The sequence below is a fragment of the Staurois parvus genome, unplaced genomic scaffold (assembly GCF_062004578.1).
Source record: "Staurois parvus isolate SC_StPar_1 unplaced genomic scaffold, SC_StPar_1.0 ptg000082l, whole genome shotgun sequence".
Classification (NCBI taxonomy): Eukaryota; Metazoa; Chordata; class Amphibia; order Anura; family Ranidae; genus Staurois; species Staurois parvus.
In genome coordinates, this window is record NW_028317878.1 from 2,141,693 (window position 1) to 2,165,613 (window position 23,921).

The following is a 23,921-nucleotide window of genomic DNA, read 5'->3' on the forward strand; positions in this document are numbered from 1 at the left end:
TTGCTGGGTACCCATGGATATTTTTTATAAGAACTAATGTTTTTTTAAAAGAGGTTAATCTTTAAAGTGGACCTAAAGCCTAATGCATATACCTGGTAAAAAAAATGTATAATGGTTATTAATCAGTGGATCCAAGCCCCCTCAGATTGCTGGCCTCTGAATACCAGGTCATTACACTAGCACTTGACTTTCTGCACCTTATGAAGTAAAGTCGCCGCTATGTAAAACTAGTTACTTTATATATTAATAAGTACTGGACATGTAAGGTATCCGAGTTTGGTACTTCTTAAGACTATCTTAGACAAGACAGTTTATGTATTGACAAATTGTTTTTTGTCCCATTCAGTACATTCTCATATAGGTTTATGTATTACGGCAAAGAACAATTGTATAGATTAAAAAAAACACAGAAAACAGCAAACATTATTTTGTACTGATCGTCTTATAAAAGTGAAATGTGATAGGTTTAAATATTAAATATGATGAATATTTTACCAATAAAATGGAGAACTAAATAAAACAGAGAAGAACTTAACTGAACCTATGTTTCTTTTTCGTGATCTCTTTCCAAAGAAAACAAAAGCTAAGGCAACATTAGGAATTTAGGCATATTTGATAACTGTTCCCAAAATTACACTGCACCCAGAACAGGTCCCTCTATAAATCATTTGTATTCAAAAAAGAAATCAAGCATATGCCCTTCCTCTTTTCCAGACATGGTTACTTGTAATTGTCACTAGGGAAGCATCGTTATAGGATGTGGTTCAGAAGATGTGTTTTGAGAGCTGAAACTTGGCCCTAATTTTACTGGGTCTTTACAGCAGCAGGCATGGCAGCAGAAGAAAGAAAACCTTGCTGGCACAGGCACAGGGAGGCTTGGGGGCAAAACGAGTAAAGAAAAGTGAAATGATTCTGCAAATCTGAATTTGTTACAAATGTCAGTGCTTTTCAAATCAGTCTATATTAGATGTACAGCAAACATGCAGAAATAAATGGGTTTTCTCTAAGTCTTTCTTTAGATGTATATACAGCATGCTACTTGAGTGGTTAGTATGCTTGATTGCAGAGCTGGGATCCTAAGCTAAGTTCCCATCAGGGCTCTGTCTGTATAGAATTTGTATATTCTCTCTTGTACATGTAATTTTCCTCCAAGTGTTCCCACTTCCTCTGAAAACCAAAAAAAATATAAAAAAATATATACACTTGTATGTTAATTGGCTTGCTCCCAAATCAGGCCAAAACAGTGCATGAGCATTAGACAATGGTAGGGACACTAGTTTGTAGTCCTTGGGGGTAGGTACTAATGTAAATGGTTTGTTATTTGTTCCAAGGAATTGGTCAGCGCTCTATAAGTGTACAGAAAGACTAAACATCTGATAATATATTACCTAAATGGTTCAGCTCATCTATACATACAGCAAGGGGGGATTTTCTAACAGCTAAAAAAGCAAGAAAACAAAAATAATTAATGTATTGATCCTTTACCCAAATACAACATTTACAGTATAAAAGCTAAGCCAATTTGCAGTAAGCATATAGTTAAAGGAACATTGTCACCAAACTAATACTCCCATTAAAAACCAAGTCTGGAGTTCAAAAACAGTAGTGCAAGTAACTTTTTTAATTACAAAAAAGAAGTGAAACATAAGCACAAATGTTTCTTTTCTGCTTTGGAGAGTCAGAGAATGTGATTTTCTGTCAGAGCATATCTGTGAACTGCTCTTCTCCATTTCCCCCCTGTGAAATCCATTCTCCAATTATTCTTTTGGAGAGTCTGCCGAAGGTTTTTTCTTGTGAATTCTCCAAAGAATTGAAAACTATTAAACACTAGCAATGTATGCAATAGTTCAGGATACAAGTCACAGAAAATCAATAAATAAATCACACTTTTATCTACCTCATAGACACTTTCACCCAAAAGCACCTGCAAGTGCCTGCAAGCAGCTTTAGTTTTATCCTAGACCGACCTAAGAACCCAGCAATACAAGAAGCTCTATAATGAAAGAAAGATGGGGCTTGGCTCTGCCTTTCTATTTGTCAGTAATGTACACTACTGGTCAAAGGTTTTAGAACACCCCCATTTTTCCAGTTTTTATCAAACTTTTAACAGTTCAAGTCCAATGGACAACCTGAAATGGTACAAAGGTAAGTGAAAAACGGTCAAAGGTGAAAAAAAAAGTTTAGGTTAACGAAAATGGAAAATAATGTACATTTCAGAGTTCTACAAAAAGGCCTTTTTCAGGTAATAAGTAATGGGTTACCAACTCACAGTTGTTTTGTAGCAATGTGAGTAAATTAAGCCTTGAAAGTTTAGGCTAACAATTCCTACTGGTTTCCCAACTTTTGTTGATTACTTATAAGCTCTTTGTATAAAAGGAGTGTTGAAAAAGACTGTTACTACACCGTCTTAAGTAATATTTGGACAGTATTGTACCGCAAGCAGTAGTGTACTGCTCTCAAATCGGCAAGAAAAGGACAATTGACAAAGGAAGACTGACAGATCATTATAACCCTTAAAAGTATAGGTCTTTCTTTTAAAGAAATTGCAAAGGAGGAAACTCTGACAGGAGGAGGTCTGGCAGATCCAAAGCCACAACAGAATCAGGAGACAAATTTCTGAGAACCAACAGCTTGCGTGTCAGGCAGTTAACAGGACAACAGCTTCAAGCACAGCTTAACAATGATCAAAGTAATCAAATCTAAGTTTCAACTGTAAAGAGAAGAGCTGCAATTTTGACAGGTTGAGTGGCTGTACTAAAGCTATTGCTAAGATGACAAAATAAGAAAAAGAGGCTTGCCTGGGCCATGAAGCAGTGGCAGTCGACTTTGAGATCTTTGGTTAATCATGCAGGGATCTTGTACGCCATTGAGCAGGTGAAAGGATAGTTCCTCAGTGTGTAACACAAGTTGTCAAACATGTAGGAGGAAGCATGATGGTCTAGGGTTCTTTTGCTGAATCCAGTGTTGTCAACTTGCACAGAGTGCGCATCCTGAATCAAAACTACTACCACAGCATTTTGAGGGGGCCATGCAATACCCTCTGAAATAGGCTTAGTTGGTGAGGGCTTCATCCTACAACAAGATAATGACCCAAAACATACCTCCAGACTGTGTCAGAACTACCGTAGAAGGAAAGAACAAAATGGCAGGCTTCAAATTATGAAATAATCAGCACAGTGTCCAGACTTAAACCCCATTGAGCTGGTTTGGGATGAACTGGACAGAAGGGTGAAAGCAAAGCAACATACAAATACAACACTGTTGTAGAAAGAATGCCACAAGTGTATTTGACTGTTATATCTGAAAAAGGTGTCTACTTACATGAGTAAAAAATGTAGACTAGATTTTGTTAAAGAAAATGATTCCATGATTCATTTTATGTGTAAATGTTTATTTGTTCTATGCTTTATTTTCAGACTACATTGAGAAATTAAACTGTGCAGATTTCGATAAAAACAGGAAAAATGGGGGTGTTCTAAAACTTTTGACTGGTAGTAAAGTGGTGGACAGTGATGTACCAGTAGACAGCAATGGGGGTATAAACATGGAAAGCTAAACATCAACATTCTAAATTAAGTGGAAATTTGAAGCATGGCCTTTTCAGGGCTATTGTGGCTATCTAGGACAAAGCTAAACATACTTGCGGGCACTAGGGGTAGATAAAATTAGGAGTTTTCATTTTCAAAATTGGGAGAGTTTGGGTAACTTTTTCCAATACAGCTACAAGTATTGAATTAAATGGGAAAGGTGACATGAAGGGAGTGTTTGTTGGATTTAATCAGGCAATGGGCTTTAAATAGCTCCTGAGGGTCATAGAAGCTGCTTTCAACTATCCTGGACCTGTCTGTGTGCCAAAAATGGCCCCTTTGTAAGTCTCATTATTTTATTTTAATTTATTTTATTTATTATTTTACAAAAAGAAAACACAGGCAAAAAAATACTAATACAAAGGAAAATAATAAAAAGAGTAAATCATTTCATGCAAATTTCACATAGGTTTTCCTGAAAACACTCTGCTCATCCCTAGTAAACATTTGTAAGCATCTGCATTTGAATTTAAATGCCTAATTAGAGCATGGAAAAGAGTATAAGGAATTAAAGTGTTAATCTGAAAAACTACAAAATGTTTTGTTCTTTAGCTTTTTACTGATACTAGAGTAAAGGGACAGCTCTCAACAGTGATCATAGGCATGCTGACAATGCTGTTGTGTAAATAAATAAAGACATCAATACCTGTTACTGCTTTTTTATTGCTCTAGCTGCAGTAGCGAAATATCAGGTCACTAACATTGTTGTGCTGTGACAGTGCTGTGCAAATCTCAGCACTGGCTGGACAGAAATACAAGTCCTTTGGAAAGTAAAATAACTCAAATTTATATATTTAAAGTGGTTCTAAAGGCCCTCCTAATACTCACCCAAGCCCCCTCTCGATCCATCAATGTGCACTGGAGTCTCAGCTATCCACAGACTCCGTCTTCTCATTGGCTGAGACAGAAGCGGGAGCCATTGGCTCCCACTGCTGTCAATCACAGCCAGTGAGCCAATCAGAAGAAAGAGGGGGCAGAACTGAGCCACGGCTCTGCATGTGAATGGACACATGGAACAGCGAGTGCCCCCATAGCAAGCTGCTTTATGTGGGGGCACCCGACAGGAGAGAGGAGCCGGGAGAGCCTGTGGGCAACCCAAGAATAGGAGGATCCAGGATGCTCTGTGCAAAACCACTGCACATAGCAGGTAAGTATAGGCCTTTAGGTATAAGTCTTTAGAATCACTTTAAACCTTTCTATGAATCATTTACCTGAGGTTCCGCTTCAAGCAGTTTGACACCATAGTAGACATAGATAAATTGAGGTGGAATGATGAAAAGGCTTGAGCCCTTACATTGTCCATCATTTCAGACCCTTGCAGATGCAAATCCACTAATGAGAGTGCTGTCTGCCATTATTGGTTTCACTTGCAATTTACACTTGCTCTACTTTACTGCAGAGTGGGTAGAGCTTGTCATCTTGCATTTAGTCCAAGCCATGTTCTAACACTTTAGTTCACTTGCATTAGACATGCACTCACTGTGACCATTGGTCACAACCCCATTGATTCTACTGACATCATACTGCCGTCATAAGACAATTCTGACAAATATTGTTCTGACAATTATTGTGATACATTCATCTGGGGAACAAAAACAGCAAACATAAGGCCAATATCTTTTACTGAAATCCAAGTTTATTATGCTGAAGGGCTCTCTTGTTCTTTATGGCTCCTGCACAGTAGAAGAGGCTGAGCAGATAGTAGAACAAAATGAAGAGGATTCATAATAAATTCTCCAAAATTGTTTAAAGAATAGCCATTATCAACGCAAATCACTAAATGTACAACAGATTAGTCCACTCAGTTTTCCTCTATTTTCAATGTACGCTCCAAATTCACCTCTGCTGAAACTTCAGCACCTCAGCTTCCCAGTACTTGCACTGAAAACCTCTGCTAAATGTCAGAGTTCACGTTTGGCTGAAATCACAAAGGATGCAATGCCTAGTTTGATTTTGATCACAAACATAAACCTTTGTACTACAACAAACCCTTTGTAGGTATTGTAGGCCAAAGTCTGACTCTAACTTTTCAGTGAAACAGTGCATTAAAAACAAAATGTGCTGCTTATTACAGATTTTCAATTCATTCGAACTTCTGCTTCAAAACTGTAACAAACTATAACATGGGGAAATTGCTCCTTCTCTTTTTATGCAACTACTAAAAGTCATTCAACTAACTTGATACGGATTAAGTTGCTCTGTTCACTTCCTCCCTTTTTGCACAGCTCTGAAATATTTATTTCCCATAGTAATAAAATAACCAGATCGTTATCTTAATCCTGTGAATGTATAATAAAATCATATTAACATGAATGTTTTATGTATGGCTGGCTGGTCACACAAAGACGTTGATCAGATCAATTTATGTTGGATGACTATAAAAACAATTTAGTAAGGTCACAGAAAAGATATTCCATCAAACTTTGTAGCATAAAATATGCAGTAACGTAATTGTCTAATGAATATACTGTAGCTCCTGGTCAAGAATGTGTGAGCTTTATCTCAAGGGACCAACCAGAGTGAAAATTCTCTTTTAACTATATACCAATGCATTTAATGACCTATTCCTAAGAAAAAAAAATAAAAAAAAACACAACAAAAACCAAAAAAAAAACCTTTATAATTGATGTTGATGTGAATCTTTCTATAAGTTGTGCTGTTTAGTTGCTCTCTAGTATGCATGCTAAACTTATTTAAAGATTAAATCCATCCAAAAATTCATATATTTTGAATTAGTTCAATCTTTTTTTAATATAGTCTTTTTATAATGAATGCAGTTGTGAAAAAATGAAATAGTTCAAAGAGCATGTGTTTACAGTCTGTCACACATAGCAATCCACTGCTACACCATTCACATCCACAGGCAAAAATAATGAGTGTGTGGTCACACACAGTAGACAGTGCTAGTTCATGGTAATTTGGTTCTGTGCTGTAACATGGGGATAGGGACAGCCGTTGGCCCTGTGTAAGCTCTTACTGGAGTGACTTACGCAGGTCTGTCTTTTGTCACTCTTAGCAGCTGAACCAACACTGGGGGAGCAGAGAAATGGTGATTATATGCTGCTGGGAAAGAGGGCCTTTAAAGTAAACCTGTATCAGTTTAAGCTTCCATCAGTTTACTGTAAGTAAAGCAGTGGACGTTGAATGTTATTGGTTGCTTTTCATTTTCACGTTGACCCTTAGTCTACCCCTAGTTGCCCCTAGTTATGTGAATACAATAATTTGTAGTGGGTGTACTCTTGTGAGTGCCAAGTCCCTGATAGGCAACTGACCAAACAAAATTTCCCCAATAGGACTTTCAAGGCACTATTACCACAAATATTTGTGAAAACTTTTTGACTTTTTTGTTGTTGTACATAAACCAATACATTAAAAGCAAAAACATGGCTTTCAACATGAGATATCACAAAATTACAAAGAACTGTCGGAAAGTAATGTAAGCTTTATGATGTTTCTCCATTCACCCTAGTTAGGTGAATACATTACGGTTTCTGTAGAGGGAGGACCCACTAATTATTTAGCATCTTGTATTTTTGAGTTATAGCAGAATTCTTGTCAAAACTATAAGAAAATATTAGAAGCTTTTACCTGCAACTCTATATTACAAAACTATTGACAACAGACCTTCCAAATATTTGAACAGAACATAACAGATATAATGGGATTGATTTACTAAAGGACTAAAGACCGTTCACTTAATAAATATTCACCTAGCTTTGTAAATAGGAAGATGGGGTAGTGACTCTAAATATCCAATTATGTGCAAGACAAATAAAAAAAGAGTTTCCTTTGCACATGATTGGATGATTGAAGTGAACTACATTTCACCTCATTCATCAATTTAAGTGAACGTTCTCTGCTCCTTTAGTAACTCAACAACAGAATCCACTGGTGGAAAATGCCAAAAGAAAGTTGATGTTTCATTCAATAGATTCCTTTTGATTCACTTTGTACATCTGGGTAAAGTTATAAAACAATCCTATGAGTGTGTATGACAATTAGGTTCTTTATGAACATACAATACTGCTGTGTATACACTACTGGGAAAATGTCCGGTTGCACAAGATGAGTGCAAGTTGGCTAAGCCCAATTTAGATTACCACATGTTAATAAATTACATTTCTTGTGTGATTCCTAATGCTTTGCATAGACCGAAACATTTTAAATGCCAGCATATGACCCGGCATGACTGTGAAGAGGTTAAATTGGCAGATTTATGTGGCTGACTTTACCTAATGAGCTGTCTAATTTATAGTTGAAAAGACTGCAAACGATGCAAAGGATGCAGTGCTGAACCACAGTAACAAATTACAGCACTAACAGCTAAATTATGTAGATTGCAAAAGTAACCAAGGCCACATATTAACCCACCAGAGGCCAGATGCTGCTGCAAGTTCCAACTCCTGAGCACAGAAAAAATGTCACTGTATGTTTTCCATAGCACCTTATTATGGCATCTTTACTTGACATCTTTTACTTTAATATCAACAGCATATAAGAGTTATACATATAAATCTGATCTCCAGGCAGATAAATAATAATCTAGCTATGTAGCCCTTTAACCACTTCCCGCCTGGCCCATGTACATTAAAGGCCAGACGGAAGCATTGCAGGAGCGGGTGGCCATTTATAAACATCCTCCCCGCTTCCCTGCCTGTGCGCACACCTCTGTGTGAGGTCCCAATTATGTGATCACTGATTGGCCAATCAGTGATCACATGAATAGTAGTAAGCAAGATGTCACTTCTGACATCATTGCTTACTACTAGTGAAATCTGTGAATGATCACAAAGGTCACATGGTACAGGGCTATTCACAACAGCCTTGTACCATGTGACAAGCTGTGACCAATCACAGCTCACACAGTATTTCTCAATGGCTGCAAGAATGCAGCCAGAGAGAAGGAGAAATGATTGCTTTTACAACCTTTGTGGGTGTAAAAGCAATCAGTGTAAAAAAAAAAAAAAAATCTTCATCACCCCTCACAAGTAGGGTGACAGTATGTTAAAAAAAAAACATTATTATTAATAATAATAATGGGTTACAATAAAAATGTCAATTTTTAAAAAAATTATAATTTTTGGTTATAAACTAATTTAGGTTATTTTTGTTTTGGTAAAAAGATAGATGAATACATTGTGGCAAAGATTTATGAAGAAAGATTATTTATTTGCAAAATCTTATAAGAAATACACTTTTTTTCAAAATGTTTGGACTTTTTCATTTACAGTATATAGCAAAAAAATAAAAATCCTAGTGGTGAATAAATACCACCAAAATAAAGTTTTATCTGTCTCAAAAAATGAAAAATTTCATATGGGTACAGTGTTGCATGACCGTGCAATTGTCATTCAAAGTGTGATAGCGCTGAAAGCTGAAAATTGGCCTGGACAGGAAGGGGGTGAAAGTGTCTGGACCAGGGGCGGACTGACCATTTGGAAACTCGGGCACTGCCCGAGGGCCCGGGGTCAGTAGGGGGCCCCATGAGATGCCCCTGGTACCTTTTTCATAGGCTTTTTTGAGTTTGGGCAAGGACACAGGGGCCCCATGATCCCCTATTGCCCGGGGGCCCCATGAGTTGTCAGTCCGCCCCTGGTCTGGACTTGAAGTGGTTAACCATTATTACATTTTTTTGTATTTTATTTTTGTACAGCAGCACTCACTCTGGGAACTAATCAGAACTCTGGTCATTACAATGATATCAGTCTATAGGAAAACAGAAGAACGACCTCAGTGTGCTGCTTCTCCTTGACTGTCCAGTCACAGGCTGTAGAATGCTTGGTGACTACTCTGCCTTGACTAACTGCATAAGAGTAAAAGTGAAGTCACTGACCTGGCTATGCTAATTGATCACATTTTTTCTTCAAAACAATTTTGTGAGAATTTGGAATCTTCCTGGTTTATATACTGTTTTGGAAACAGTGAGCACTATGTGGTTTTCTGGATCGTTGGTGAACAGCAGAGATGAATGCTTAACAAAGATAAACATGTGACTAATAGACAGGAGTAATGGTTTGGATTTATTTATATAAAAAAGGTGGTATCCAACTTACTATCATCTAGAGGTCAATATTAAAGGGTGAATACATTTCCAATTGTTTAAATGAAGGTCTTTGTGTAAGAAAGATCATTTTGATTTTGGTGGTACAATAGTACGGACTTTGAAAGTGTGTGGATACACAAACAGGAGGTTTTAATAGAAGGGACATTTATCTTTTTGAAGAGCACTACTAGTAAATATATGATTTCTGTGCTATTTTATATTAGGTGAAATATGAGCACTGCACAGAATATAAATTTGCTCATTTCATTTGCTCTGTGTTTTATTTACAGTGGGGATTATTTACTAAATCTGGGGCAACTCTCCATAGAAACCAGTCAACTTCCAGGTTTTATTTCCAAAGCTTAAATGAACACGCTGAGGTTAGAAGCTGATTGGCTACCATGCACAGGTGTACCAGATTCTCAGTGCACCAGCCTTGGTAAATCTATCCCAATGTGTGCTAACAGCTTAGGAGGAAGGGATCATAACACAGCTGTGCGGAAGTTTATGTATAATTTTAATTTTGGCTGAACACAATTTAACATTTTCACTGTTTCATTGCAAACAAACTTTACTTTAATATCTCTGTTAGATATTAAATTTCAACCAGGCACAAACATGCACAAAACACAGAATATAAATGTAATGATTGAATTAAAGCAGAGTTCTGGCCCCTGCCACCTCCCAAAAAAAAATAAAAAATCAACAGCTACAAATACTGTGGCTGCTGACGTTTAATAGTAAGACATTTACCTGTCCAGGCATCCAGTGGTGTCCTCACCCTGAGCAGATTCTTTAATTGGCTGTCGGATTCTGGCGCCACCATCTTGACTAAGGGCTTATTCACACTTGGCTGTTTTACCAACGCTTGCCAAACGCCCCTATAGCGTTTGGCAAGCGTTGGTCCGGCGTTTGTGGAGCGGTTTAGCGGCAGTTGCTAGGCGTTTGCCGAGCGTTAATAACACCCCACAAATGCCTATAATGCAGTTTGAGTGGTGTTACCGCTCCGCAAACGTCCCGCAACCGCACCGCAAACGCTGGCCGGGTGTTTTCGGAGCGGCACCATAGACGGGAATAGGAGGCTTCAAAGCCTCCTGACTCGACCAGAGGCGTCTGTTTTGCCACGACACTAATGCTCCCGTTAGAACAGCACCATGTGCTGTAATGTGCAGAATTGTCAGAGGCGTTTGGGAAGCAGTAAAAACACTTCCCAAACGCCTCTCTGCCGCCTGCACACAACGCTAGTGTGAACGTAGCCTAAGGGAAACCGGCTTCACCGCCGGTTTCCTACTGCGCATGATCAAAGTGTGCGGCGCTTTGTGAATGGGTTGCAGTCCTCTGGGACCTTAGAAGTGTCCCAGAGGGCTGCGGGGGGTGCAGAACTTCTGTCTCAGTTCACCGAGGCAAACTCAGCCGGAAGTGGGAGCCGGAAAGGGAGGGCAGGAGGCAGAAAAGTGGAGCTTCCACTTTTGATTGGAACTCTGCTTTAAATGTTTGAAAACAAATAATAGTAAATAAGTTTTATAGTGTTTTTTTTTTTTTATCGAGCAAGTCAAGTGGACTCCATGAAGTATGCACAGGTTTGTTAAGAGCTGCAGTTTTGGCCCTTGTCAAAAAAAATTTTTTCTAGCTTTCAATATACCATTATTACGGGTACTTATACAGCGCTGTCAATTTATGCAGCATTTTACATATATATTGTATATTCACATCAGTCCCTAACCCTCAAGGGGCATATAATGCAAGGTCTCTAACTTACATTCATACATACACATACTAGGGCCAATTTAGACAGGATCCAGTTAACCTACCAGCATGTCTTTGGAGTGTGGGAAGAAATCAGAGTACCCATAGAAAACCAATGCAGGCACAGGGAGAACATGCAAACCCCAGGCAGGTGGTGCCATGGTTGGGATTTGAACCAACGACCCTAGTACTGCCAGGCGTAAGTGCTAACCATTTAGCCACTGTGCTACTCTTTTGGGAACATGTTCACTTGCTAATATATCCCACCCACTTTCAGGTGCCATTATAACAAGATAATCAATGTTATTCACTTTATCTGTCAGTGATCATAATCTAATATCTGATCGGTATAAATGCTGATTTACTAAAGGATTTGAGAATGTTCGCGCAGTAAATTGTGTGAAGATTCACTTCAATTTCCAATCATGTGACCAAAAAAATCCCTGATTACTTATTATTGCACATAACTGGATAAATGCAATGAATATTCGCACAGTTTACTGTATGAACCTTCTTAAATCCTTCAGTCAATCAGCCTCATTCTGCGTACAAAGCTTTATATTGCTCATTGGGCTAAGTGAGCAGTCCTACTTCTGTAGCAAATCAGCACCACTGCATAAACAGTAATAAAATATACCTGTTTTCCTTTCTTAAAGTACATATAAACTCGAAAACAACAACTTCAAGGCATATTCCATCTTTCTGACTATGCTGCATGTAGCATGTAACCATGTAATATGGTCAAATTCCAACCCCCCCCCACAACACAAACACACACACAATTACCCAAATCATATGATTGTTCTCCCTACAGTATCCACACAGCCACACCATCCACAGAGATCAATAAATAGGGTTACATTTGCCACTGCGGTGCAGACAACAATGGAGCACAGGTGCAGTGACGTCACTTCACTTGTAGTGCATTGTTTACTTCCTACAGCCCCAAAACCGAAGGTCCATACATCCATACAGACCTGGCCCTGGGGGTAAATAATGTAGGAGCTTATGCATTAACACTTGATGCACTGATCACAATTGCAATGCTCTGCATGCTTTATTGCAAAAAAAAAAAAAAAATACACTTTTTAATTAATATGTGTGCATTTATTGTTTGCAATAGGTGGAACATATCTTTTTGATTGTTTTCTTTTATTTTCACCTAGAACAAAATGGATCAGCTAAGAAATGTTGTTTGGACTTATATACCCTTTAAATGGTATCTGAAAATTACAAACCTAGTGAAATTGTCTGCTTCACAGAAGCAGCACAGTCACTAAGTGGTTAGCACTTCTGCCTAGCAGCACCATCTGCCCTGGAGTTTGCATGCTCTCCCTGTACCTGCATGGGTTTCCTCCCACACTCCAAAGACATACTAGTAGGTTAAATGGCTTCTGTCCAAATTGGCCCTAGTATGCGTATGAATGTAAAGCACTGAGCAAACTGTTGGCGCTATATAAATCCTGTATAATAATAATAATAATAATAATAATAAAATGTGAGTTAGGGACCTTAGATTATAAGATTCTTGAGGGTTAGGAACTGATGTGAATGTAAAATATATGTAAATTGACAGCGCTATATAAGTACCTATATTAATAAGTAAGTCCTGATGCCATCGATAAATTCGTCCCCCTAATGCTGCAACACATGGTAATTTTCTAAAATAATTAGGTACACTGTTGGCAGAGGTTTTCATTAGTAACCCACACTGCCCACAGAGCAAAAAGGCCCAGTCAGCCTACAAGCTGATCAGTTCCTTATAACAAAAGGTATGATCGGTTACATCACCAAATCATTGTCTTTCCCTCATTTCTGATCTGTTTGAATTTTCATTATTTCATATATATTTCAGGATATATACAGTTGTGCTCAAAAATGTTCATACCCTGGCAGAAATTATGAAATTTTGGCATTGATATTGAAAATATGACGGATCATGCCAAAAAATGTTCTTTTATTGAAGGATGATGATCATATGAAGCCATTTATTATCAAATAGTTGTTTGGCTCCTTTTTAAATCATAATGATAACAGAATTCACCTAAATAGCCATGATCAAAAGTTTACATACCCTGGAATGTTTGACCTTGGTACAGACACACAAGGTGTCACACGTGGGGTTAAAATGCCAAATAGAGGTTAATGTCCCACATCTGTGGCTTTTTAAATTGCAATTAGTGTCAGTTTAAAAATAGTCAATGAGTTTGTTAGCTCTTATGTGGAAGCACTGACTAGGCTACATACCGAGCCATGGGGAGCAGAAAAGAACTGTCAAAAGTCCTGCGTAACAAGCTAATGGAACTTTATAAAGATGGAAAAGGACATAAAAAGATGTCCAAAGCCTTGAATATGCCGATCAGTACTGTTAAATCACCTATTAAGAAGTGGAAAGTTCGGGGATCTCTTGATACCAAGCCAAGGTCAGGGAGACCAAGAAAGATTGCAGCCATAACTGACAGAAACATTGTTCAGGATTCAAAGAAAAATCCACAGGGAACCTCAAAAGAAATACAGGCTGCTCTGGAAAAAGATGATGTGGTTGTTTTAAAGGAGTACAATACGGTGATACTTGGACAAAAATGAGCTGTTTGGTTGAGGTGCCAGAAAGAAGCTTTTACTGCACCAATGCCACAAAAAAGGCCGGTTACAATATGCCTGACAACACCTTGACATGCCTAACCAGGCCTTCTTGTGTCATTGATGCAGTAAAGGCTTTGTTCTGGCACCTCGACCATGCAGCTCATATTTGTTCAAGTGTCATCATATTGTGCTCCTTCACAACAACCACACTGTCTTTTTCCAGAGCAGCCTGTATTTTTCTTGTGGTTACCTATGGGTTTCCCTTTGCATCCCGAACAATTCTTCTGGCAGTTGTGGCTGCAATCTTTCTTGGTCTACCTCTACTTGGCTTGGTATCAAGAGATCCCTGAATTTTCTACTTCTTAGTGGAAGTGATGACTGGCATATTCAAGCCTTTGGACATCTTTTTATGTCCTTTTCCATCTTTATAAAGTTCCATTACCTTGTTACGCAGGACTTTTGACAGTTCTTTTCTGATCCCCATAGCTCAGTATCTAACCTTGTCAGTGCTTCCACATAAGAGCTAACAAACTCATTGACTATTTATACACTGACACTAACTGCAATTTAAAAAGCCACAGATGTGGGACATTAACCTTTAATTGGCATTTTAGCCTGTGTGTGTCACCTTGTGTGTCTATACCAAGGCCAAACATTCCAGGGTATGTAAACTTTGATCAGGGCCATTTGTGTGATTTCTGTTATCATTATGATTTAAAAAGGAGCCAAACAACTATTTGATAATAAATGGCTTCATATGATCATCATCCTTCAATAAAAGAGCATTTTTTTGGCATGATCAGTCATATTTTCAATATCAATGCCAATATTTCACAATTTCTGTCAGGGTATGCAAACTTTTGAGCACAACTGTATAAATAACCACTGCAAACGAATGCATCGCATCCCTGACCATTAACCAACAGGAATTATTTATTGGGATACAGTAGAACAGTCCTTGTGTGAGACATACGATCATCCAGAGCTATATCACTTACGGGATAGGTCTGAATCAGCAAGTATCTGTATCTCAAAACATTTCTCAGCAACCTGGGATTTCAGGGCCACTAGGAATTTACTTTGTCAACTTTCAACTGAAAATGAACTAGCAAACACTTGCTAAATAGAAAATTAGTTTTAAAAAAAGGTGTGAAAACTATTTACCTGAAGACATTGAGCATTCATAAATTTGTTAAGCTGAACAAATACAAAAATAACGTATCATAGTGTGATGTGTGTTTTTGCATCCTGTGCTGCTATATATTTCCACTGTTTTGCTATTCACCTTGTCAAGTGTAAATCTGTAGATGAGCAATATTTTCCTGGTGTACAAAATAAGTTGCTGGGTTTGAATAACAAAAGCAAACTTTATGTTAAGGCAGTTATATGCTAAACCTATGTCTGAAATGTGCATTTTTTAAAAATTTAATCTGATTGGCCGACTGGATGTCTGAAGTGGACACACCTTCTGTGGCCCCAGAAAAATTACTTTTAGAAAACTGACTTTATGGAGACCGAAAAAGTAATTAAAGGATATTTTGTGCAGACATTTGCTCTCAGGTTCCGTATGTTACCAACAAAGGACAGGCTAACATTCATTTGGGCCTTATTGTTTAGATAGATTTTCATAGGACTGTCTGTGTTGCATTCTGAAAAAAAATTCCAATCTACAATGTCGAGGAAATAACATTTTTTATTGTATTGGTTGTTGTGAGACATATACTGTGGACAATACTACAGAGCTAAATTACTAAAGGAGTCATTTACACTTGCCTGTATTTAATTTATGACCTAATCTTTTACTACAAAATTTACAAAAATGATTCATTTCATGTAAACCCATTTGACGAGAACACAGTACTATGTAAAAAATACTTCATATGCATTTTAACTGGTGCTCACGAAAAGGTATTGTTGTGCAATACATAGAGGAGATTAAAAGAAACATGGAAAATGATTTTTGGGCGGGAAGACATATATGGGAAAACTACCAAAAACTAAATGTATATATATATATATATATATGTGTGTGTGTTCCTGCTAATGATCAAAGTGGTGAAAACCCTGCATTTATGTTGACTACTATGAATAAACAGTATATATACCATGCAAAATGTCAGCACTATATAAATGCCTATAATAATAATGCCTATAATATTTAATGAAAAAATAAATAAAATGTAAGCATTTAAGATAAGGCACACAAAAACTGTGGCTGTGGGCTGTGCTTTAAGCTAAACATATAGATAACAATAAGTATAGCAATTTTGCAAACTTTATGCATATGTTCAGATTTACATGCTCAACTTACAGTATATAAAGCATTTGGCGTGAGCACTGTATGGAATATAAAAAATTTTAATATTTTTAAATTCTGTAATCAGCACAAGAATTTAACGACAAAGGTGATTGTTTGTTAGGGGCAGATTCTTACGTTCATTTTTGGACCTCTTTTGTTAATGACTATAAAGACCATTTCTCAGAAATTATGTTAACAATTTTGGTTTAAGCCCCTTACAGCCTTCTCTTCTAGAAGTTTATACTTCGAGCTTTCACTTCCAAATTGCTGGTATGAAAAGAAAATTATCAAGGTAAATTTGTTAGCGTGTGAGAACTGTTTTTCCATACATTTTCTCCAGCTGTGTAATGGCTTTCAGCTAACATGATGCAGTAACACATATATTGCATATAGTCCATTGCTGTTGAACACATACCCTTGGATAAAACTGACACCATAGTATCATTACTAATTGTAAAAATTATTTTCTCAGGCACAGTTAACAATCACTAATAAAACAGTGCAGTACATAAGACCTAATGTTATGTATACACAGCAACTCATAAACTACAGAGGATCAAAATTGCTAAAAGCTTACAATCTACCAAGTTAAAAGCTGATTAGCCTTTAATGCCTCCAAATCTTACAGTTTGCCAAATTAGAGAAATGTGTACAATAAATGTTAAGAACCAGGTCTGGATGTGAAGAGGAGCACACTCCAAAAGTCACCTAACTTCATAATTAATAAAGGGCAGCAGCAAATACAAAAAGCAGCAAGACCTGAAACATGTTTTGTGCACTAGAGCTAAATGATGGGGAGTACTACGCCTAATTGATTTATGTTGATTTATGTTGATTTGTTGCCAATTAGCTGCTACAGGTTTCTTCATATTGCACATTTTAATAGGCAAACTCAAATAGCAATCAGGAATTTTGAAGTGCAGTAGCCCTATGGAACTGTTGAGATTTTAGTGCAGTCAGAATAGTTGATGAGTGGAATAGACTTCTGATAGAGTTAGTCAGTCAGTCAACATTAGGTGGATTAAACATGCTCGGGACAAACATAGATCCATACTCAAACAAAACAGTTAAAATGAAACAAACTCAATGGACCACTTGGTCTTTTTCTGCCATCATTCTTCTATGTTTTTCGATATTTCAAATAGGTCAAAGTTTTGAGATACATAGTTGCCATGGGTTGCTACTCGATATACAAGCCTAAGTGTGCAAAAAAAACCCAGCAAAGCCTATCTTATCTTTAAACTAGGAAACGTTAAAGAATATTCTAGCCACATAAGCACATCAATCATTTGACTTTAGATGTTTTTTTTTCTCTCACATATAGACAGCTTCAGCCTTGCATCAAAAATCTGGAACACTTCAAAGTTATAGTGTTATGTTTAGTTATGGTACCAGATTTTCCAGTGACCAATAAACAGGTTGGTTAAAAGTGACATGGAAAATTCAACTAAAAACCTCTTGCTCTGTCTGGCCTTCCACAGAATCCGCTCTGTTGTAAGTGTTGAAGGATATCAAACAAGCAGTCAGTTGCTTGGCTCATAAGCCTGGTCTGTATTTCGAACTAACATTAAATTGCGCCATCTAGTTAACACGGTCTGTGTGCTCTGCTACCAGTGACCGTATTTAGAAGCCATGAACGTCAAATAGTGTACATGGCATTTTCCATGATAAACATAATCATCTCTTTCACCGCATACGGAAAATTCACCCAGGTGTCAAGCCAAAGCCTTGATAATAAAGGTCCCAGCAAACACCTAGATTTTACAGAATATTACTAGAGTTTTACCTGGACTCATGAAGTCAATGCAAAAGAACAACAACGTGCATAAAGTATAGCTCCCCATAGTAACTACTTAGGTTTCATTCTGCGACAGATTAAAGCAGTTCGAAGAATGGGTACCTTAGCTTTTATAGAATACTGTACATTGCATATTGGTTTTTGACTGTTTATTTTATGTTTGAAAGTTCTCCTTTTACTGTTAGCTTGCTGCCTTCATCCACCTTGATGACCATTTGTTTTAAGCAAGGATTTCTAGCTAATGGGCCTTGAAGCACAGCATATACCATCTTCCTGCAAAAATAATACACACTAAAAGCTAATAAACTGTACATTGGAATATAATATACTTTTGCACAAATGACTACTGGCCCAACACACATGATAAATTATTCAAGGCTGAACTGGAGGGCCCTAAACTAACTCCCACCATCCCATTCTGGGCTGAAAAGGTTAAGAACCTCCTGTTTAAACAGTCATTTAATCCTCTGACGTGTGGCCCTGCTATGGTTCAAATAAAACTTTTGATCACAGATCATTTGTCAAACAAGAGCACTCAGGCTATGATTACAGATACAAAAAACATGCAATACTGTCTACTAGCATTATTGCTATTTACTAATTTAAATACAACATCTATTCACAATATGAAGTTTACATGCTGTATACCCCCAGTTGCCATTCGATTTCTTCACACATAAATGTTTACTAGGTCAGTGTAAAGATTTACAACAGTACTTAAAAGTTATGTTACCCAAAGCAGATGATCAGATTTTACACGATTTAGAGCAATCATGGCAAAAAAAAAATGAGCAGTGATTGGTTGCTATGGGTTACCATCCTGGATGCATTATTTTCTGCCTTTTTAAATGAGCATGATGGTTACTTAATAGCATATATTAGCCATCTGTGCTCTATAGGACTTTATCATAACACTGACATTATAGAATGCAAAGCCAGCTCATCACTTCATTTCCATCAGCGAGACTTGTGCTAATTTGACTTTATTCCATAGATCCCTCTAGAATCCATAAAAACACATTAAGGATATTTATACCATAAACCAAATTAAGAAATGATCTGTTTTTGCCAGACGTATAGTAATAAATGCAGCGCAGGAGGACAAATTAAAACATTTTAATAACACTAGTCAACAAGTGCTCCAACAAGTGTCAATCAACTTTATGTAGTTTCCCTTTCTCAGCGTCATGTAAAAATGCTAATTTCTCAATATCCGAAAGCTTAGCTGTAAAGTTTGTAAAAACATGTAATTTACATATTGAAGGTAAAAAAGTGGGCATAGAACCTGTTGGAGTATATTGCACAGTATGAATTTATAATAACTAGGTACTGTATTGCATAATCCCATCCATGCATGCACTTGTACTTGTATGATATTGTTCAGAAAAAAAATAAATAAATAAAAAATAAATATAAATATATATATATATATATATACATACACACACACACATATAATTAAATATATATATATATACATATATGTGTGTATGTGTGTGAGTGTATATATATATATATATATATATATATATATATACAAATATATATATATATATATATATATATATATATATATATAAAATATCTACACTATCTATGTATATATATATATTTATATATATATATATATATATATATATATATATATATATATATATATATATATATATATATATATATGCTTATATTTAATTGTGTGGTTTGTGTTTTGTGCACTTTATGTATAGAGCGAGGGAAAGAGAGCATAGGTACGCATATCTAGATAATACATGCATGACTGCATACAGTATTTAATTGTATACATTATAGTATAGCATATTTGTGCAATGTTTGAGCAGTGTAATGACCACCAGCTGCCCATTTAGCTGACTATTCAAACTTGGCTTTGACAATCACTCTGAAAAGCTTAGCCCCACGATGCCTCACCTTTCCTGTTCGAGTCAACCCGCCGAGTCCTACAAGCTTCTGATCTGTAGTTCTCCTTCACTTAGCCTTCATTAATGCCCCAAACCTCAGCACAGGTTTTGATCTCCCTTCTATCCTAGTGACCCTCCAGACCTTAGGGTACCCCCCTTTTCTTCTCACGCTTTCTACTCCATTCATGTTTTTCAGTGGGAGGACGTAATAAGATGATCAAGGACTTAGCAACATCATTTTTCAGCATAATGAAAGGCCTCTTGTCTTTTAACCTTTGCTTGGGGTCACAAGGTAAAGGTGAGATGCAGGAAAACTGTCCTGACTTAATGGTACATAGAGTTTAACTTCTGCCACCTGTACACATGAAAAGAACTGATTTTCATCTCTGATTGACAAAACTAAATTAACACGGCCTAGAATTAAAAAAGGAAAAAAAACTTTAGGAATTTGGAAGGTTCTGTCATTTGTCATTTAGTGCTCAAGCGCTTTTGTTGACAAACTAAATTTTCTGCTAAAAATAATTTTGTGCCGTTTGATTTCACTGTTCATACGGCCCTGGTCAGTGCTTTAATCCTTGGACATTTTTAAATCAAACTTACCACCAAAACAAACTTCACAGAGCATTCAAACAATTAGCACCGCACAAAACAAAGATGTATGTTAAGCCAGTGTTTTTCTGGGAGGCAGACTGCACTGTCAGCATTTCAACCCCTGAACCCTTCAGTATCTCAGGCTGTTAATCATACCCTCTTACTAGGCTGCAGAATGATGTAATGGCCTTCTCTCCAGCATTATTCGCAGCCATGTCTGAGAGCAAAACATACAAATACTGACACCTAACAACCAAATATGCACAAAGCACACTTCAACGCAGGCAATAACGGTCATCATCCAATGCTGAGAGGGAGAATTGAGGGGCTTATCATATGAAGAGGAAACTTTCACTACTTGATTGATTTGTCATGAGGCCAAGATGGGTTGATAATAAAAAAAGTACTTTATTCACTATTGAATTGGGAAAGTTAATACCATAAAACAGGCTGAAATCTAGAAAACCAAAACATTTTTGTAATTTAAAAAAAAAAAAAAGTATCAACTCATCCCCAAACAGGTATCACTTGCTCCTGCATATTAGATTGTAAGCTCCAAGGAGCAGGGTCCTCCCAACCCTCTTGTCTTGACTTGTATTGCAACTGTACTGTCACCTGTTAAAAGTGCTGCACTACATAAATCCCTAATAATAATGCAAATAATAGCATTTAAAAGCAATGCAACACTGCTCTTCTGCGACTCGTTTAATTAAGAAAAGTCTGTCCCCAAAATTTGACTCATTAGATTGAACTCACAAGCATTCTTTTAGCCATGTGACTATCATTTTCCGATCTCACTGGTCTCAGCTGACAAGAACTGTCACTTTTTTGTATAGATCCTCCTTCTAATGTGTTAGTTTTCTAAATAGAGATTATTTTCGATTTTCATGATAAATAGTCTCCAATCAGAGATGCATTCTGTGATGCCTATCAACTTGTCACCTCTCTGAAAGATAAAGACTCTCCTGGTATGTTAGCTTATTATTTTCTAATTTCCTAATAAATGATTTCCAATCAGAGATACATTCTGTGATGCTTATCAACTTGTCACCTCTCTGAAAGATAATGACCCTCCTCCTGGTATGTTAGTTTATTATTTTCTAATTTCCTAATAAATGATTTCCAATCAGAGATACATTCTGTGATGCCGATCAACTTGTCACCTCTCTGAAAGATAAAGACTCTCCTGGTATGTTAGTTTATTATTTTCTAATTTCCTAATAAATTATTTCCAATCAGAGATACATTCTGTGATGTCTATCAACTTGTCACCTCTCTGAAAGATAAAGACTCTCCTCCAGGTATGTTAGTTTATTATTTTCTTATTTCCTAATAGATGATTTGCAATCAGAGATACATTCTATGATGTCTATCAACTTGTCACCTCTCTGAAAGATAAAGACACTCCTCCAGGTATGTTAGTTTATTATTTTCTAATTTCCTAATAAATGATTTCCAATCAGAGATACATTCTGTGATGTCTATCAACTTGTCACCTCTCTGAAAGATAAAGACCCTCCTCCTGGTATGTTAGTCTATTATTTTCTAATTTCCTAATACATGATTTGCAATCAGAGATACAATCTGTGATACTTATCAGCTTGTCACTCTTTAGTATATACAGATCCTCCTCCTGGTATGTTGGCTTTGTGAATGGAGACTATATTGTAATTGCCTAATAAATAGTAAAAAAAAAAGTAATGCATACAAACCTACCGCAGAATGCCCCATACTACTACAATGTACAGGCTGATGACTTGTCAAACAATGGAGGGGTTATTTGTCAATAACACTGTCTTGTGTATTACTTTGTGGAGGAGATGGAGCTACCAGTGAAAAGTAGTGTGATGGCACTTGCATATCAATGACTTACTGCTGATCTTATTACTTTCCTAGCATGATCTGGGCATTCCAAATAAATAAATAAATAAATAAAGACAACTTCACTTTCCGTAGGTGAAATCACAGATGACTGAAAAAGTTTTGATCAGCACAGTGAAGAGATTTTCTAAGTTTGGAGGAAGCTGTGCACCTCTCCCTCAGCTCTGCTGTCCTTACAAACTGCTACAAAAGTAAACTGTCACCAAGCAGATTGCATTGGGTGACAACGAGATCACTGAGCTCCCCGCACAGATAATGATCAGCTACCTATACTGGTGACCTATGCTGGCATGAGAAGCACACAAGTGACAGCTACACTGTCAGAACTTCCCCAAACTTTCCGCCAATCACATCCCTGATCGCTGACATCCCTTCTTCATCATCAATGGCATTCTATTAGTAAACACAATACTATGATCAGGGATAACAAGTCGTCATCATCATTTCTAAGTCATTCATACACGGATGAGAACTCCACAGTCAATAAAACGATCTAATCAATAAAATGTATGATCTCATCAACTTACCCAACAAGTGTAGAAGGTGATCAGCCAATGATCTTGTATTTGGGGTTGTTTGTGGTCAGTTTGCTGCCTGGGCTCCCCAGGTGTCAGGCTGACGCTGTGATAGAGCACACAAGTGTTAATGGAACAGTCCTGGAACTTTATTTGGCTGCAGCATGGACAGGGAAAACACTTGGAGCAGCTAACTCTTCACAGACCGCTTCAAGACTATCCGCTTCTTTCTGGAGTGGGGAGTGACTTTCCCCCTGCATCACACTCACTCACACAGTTTTAAAGACACAGTGCCATGTACTACAAAGGAACCACGTTGGACTGAGGGAAGATTACAATACTTTCTATTTAGAGAAGCATTACATCACCCCTTGGTGACGTCACGTGGGATTCCTGAACTTCTAAATCATAGCAGTCTGCTGAGGGGAGGGGGGTGTGGCTGCGGGCTCAGAGGCACACCCCCTGGAGGCTGGTGGATCTCAGCTGTGGCGGATGACTGGATACGGGGCGGGGAGCGGGTGTGGCTGTGGGACCGAAGTCACGCCTACGGGAGGCTGGTGGATCTCAGCTGCTGGGGGCTGACTGATACGGGGCGGGGAGGGGGTGTGTCTGTGGGGCGGGAGACACACCCCCTGGAGGCTGGTGGCTCTCAGCTGCTGGGGGTGACACACAGGGGATCGGAGAGCGCTGCCTGTCACAGAGGGCGGACGGGGCTCTCCGGGGTGGGAGCTGTCATAGCGGGCACACCAAGGCGGGGAGCCCAGTCACCAGTCGCAGAGAGGATTTCCTACTACAGGGCAACCATTGGCTGCTTTGCGGTTCAGTATTGCCATGTCATTTACTGTGAGATCGGAGAAGTAGAAGTAAAGGCAAAACCTTTTTTTTTATTTTTGTATAGAGTGGATATAGATCAGAACAGTGGTCAGGTTTTATAGCTGCCTGTGTCCCCATTAGGGAGATTC

The 23,921-nt window shown here is 37.7% G+C and overlaps 1 protein-coding gene across 3 annotated transcripts in view; it reads right to left on the minus strand.

Moving 5' to 3' along the window:
• The window catches only part of CREB5 (cAMP responsive element binding protein 5), a 567,180-nt gene extending 543,911 nt beyond the window's left edge, over positions 1 to 23,269 (minus strand). For all 3 annotated transcript variants that reach the window (XM_089669884.1, XM_089669883.1, XM_089669886.1), the window contains exon 1: positions 22,972 to 23,269. The gene's annotated coding sequence lies outside the window, so the exon portion shown is untranslated. The remainder of the gene's footprint in view (positions 1 to 22,971) is intronic.
• Between the last annotated feature and the right edge of the window lie 652 nt (positions 23,270 to 23,921).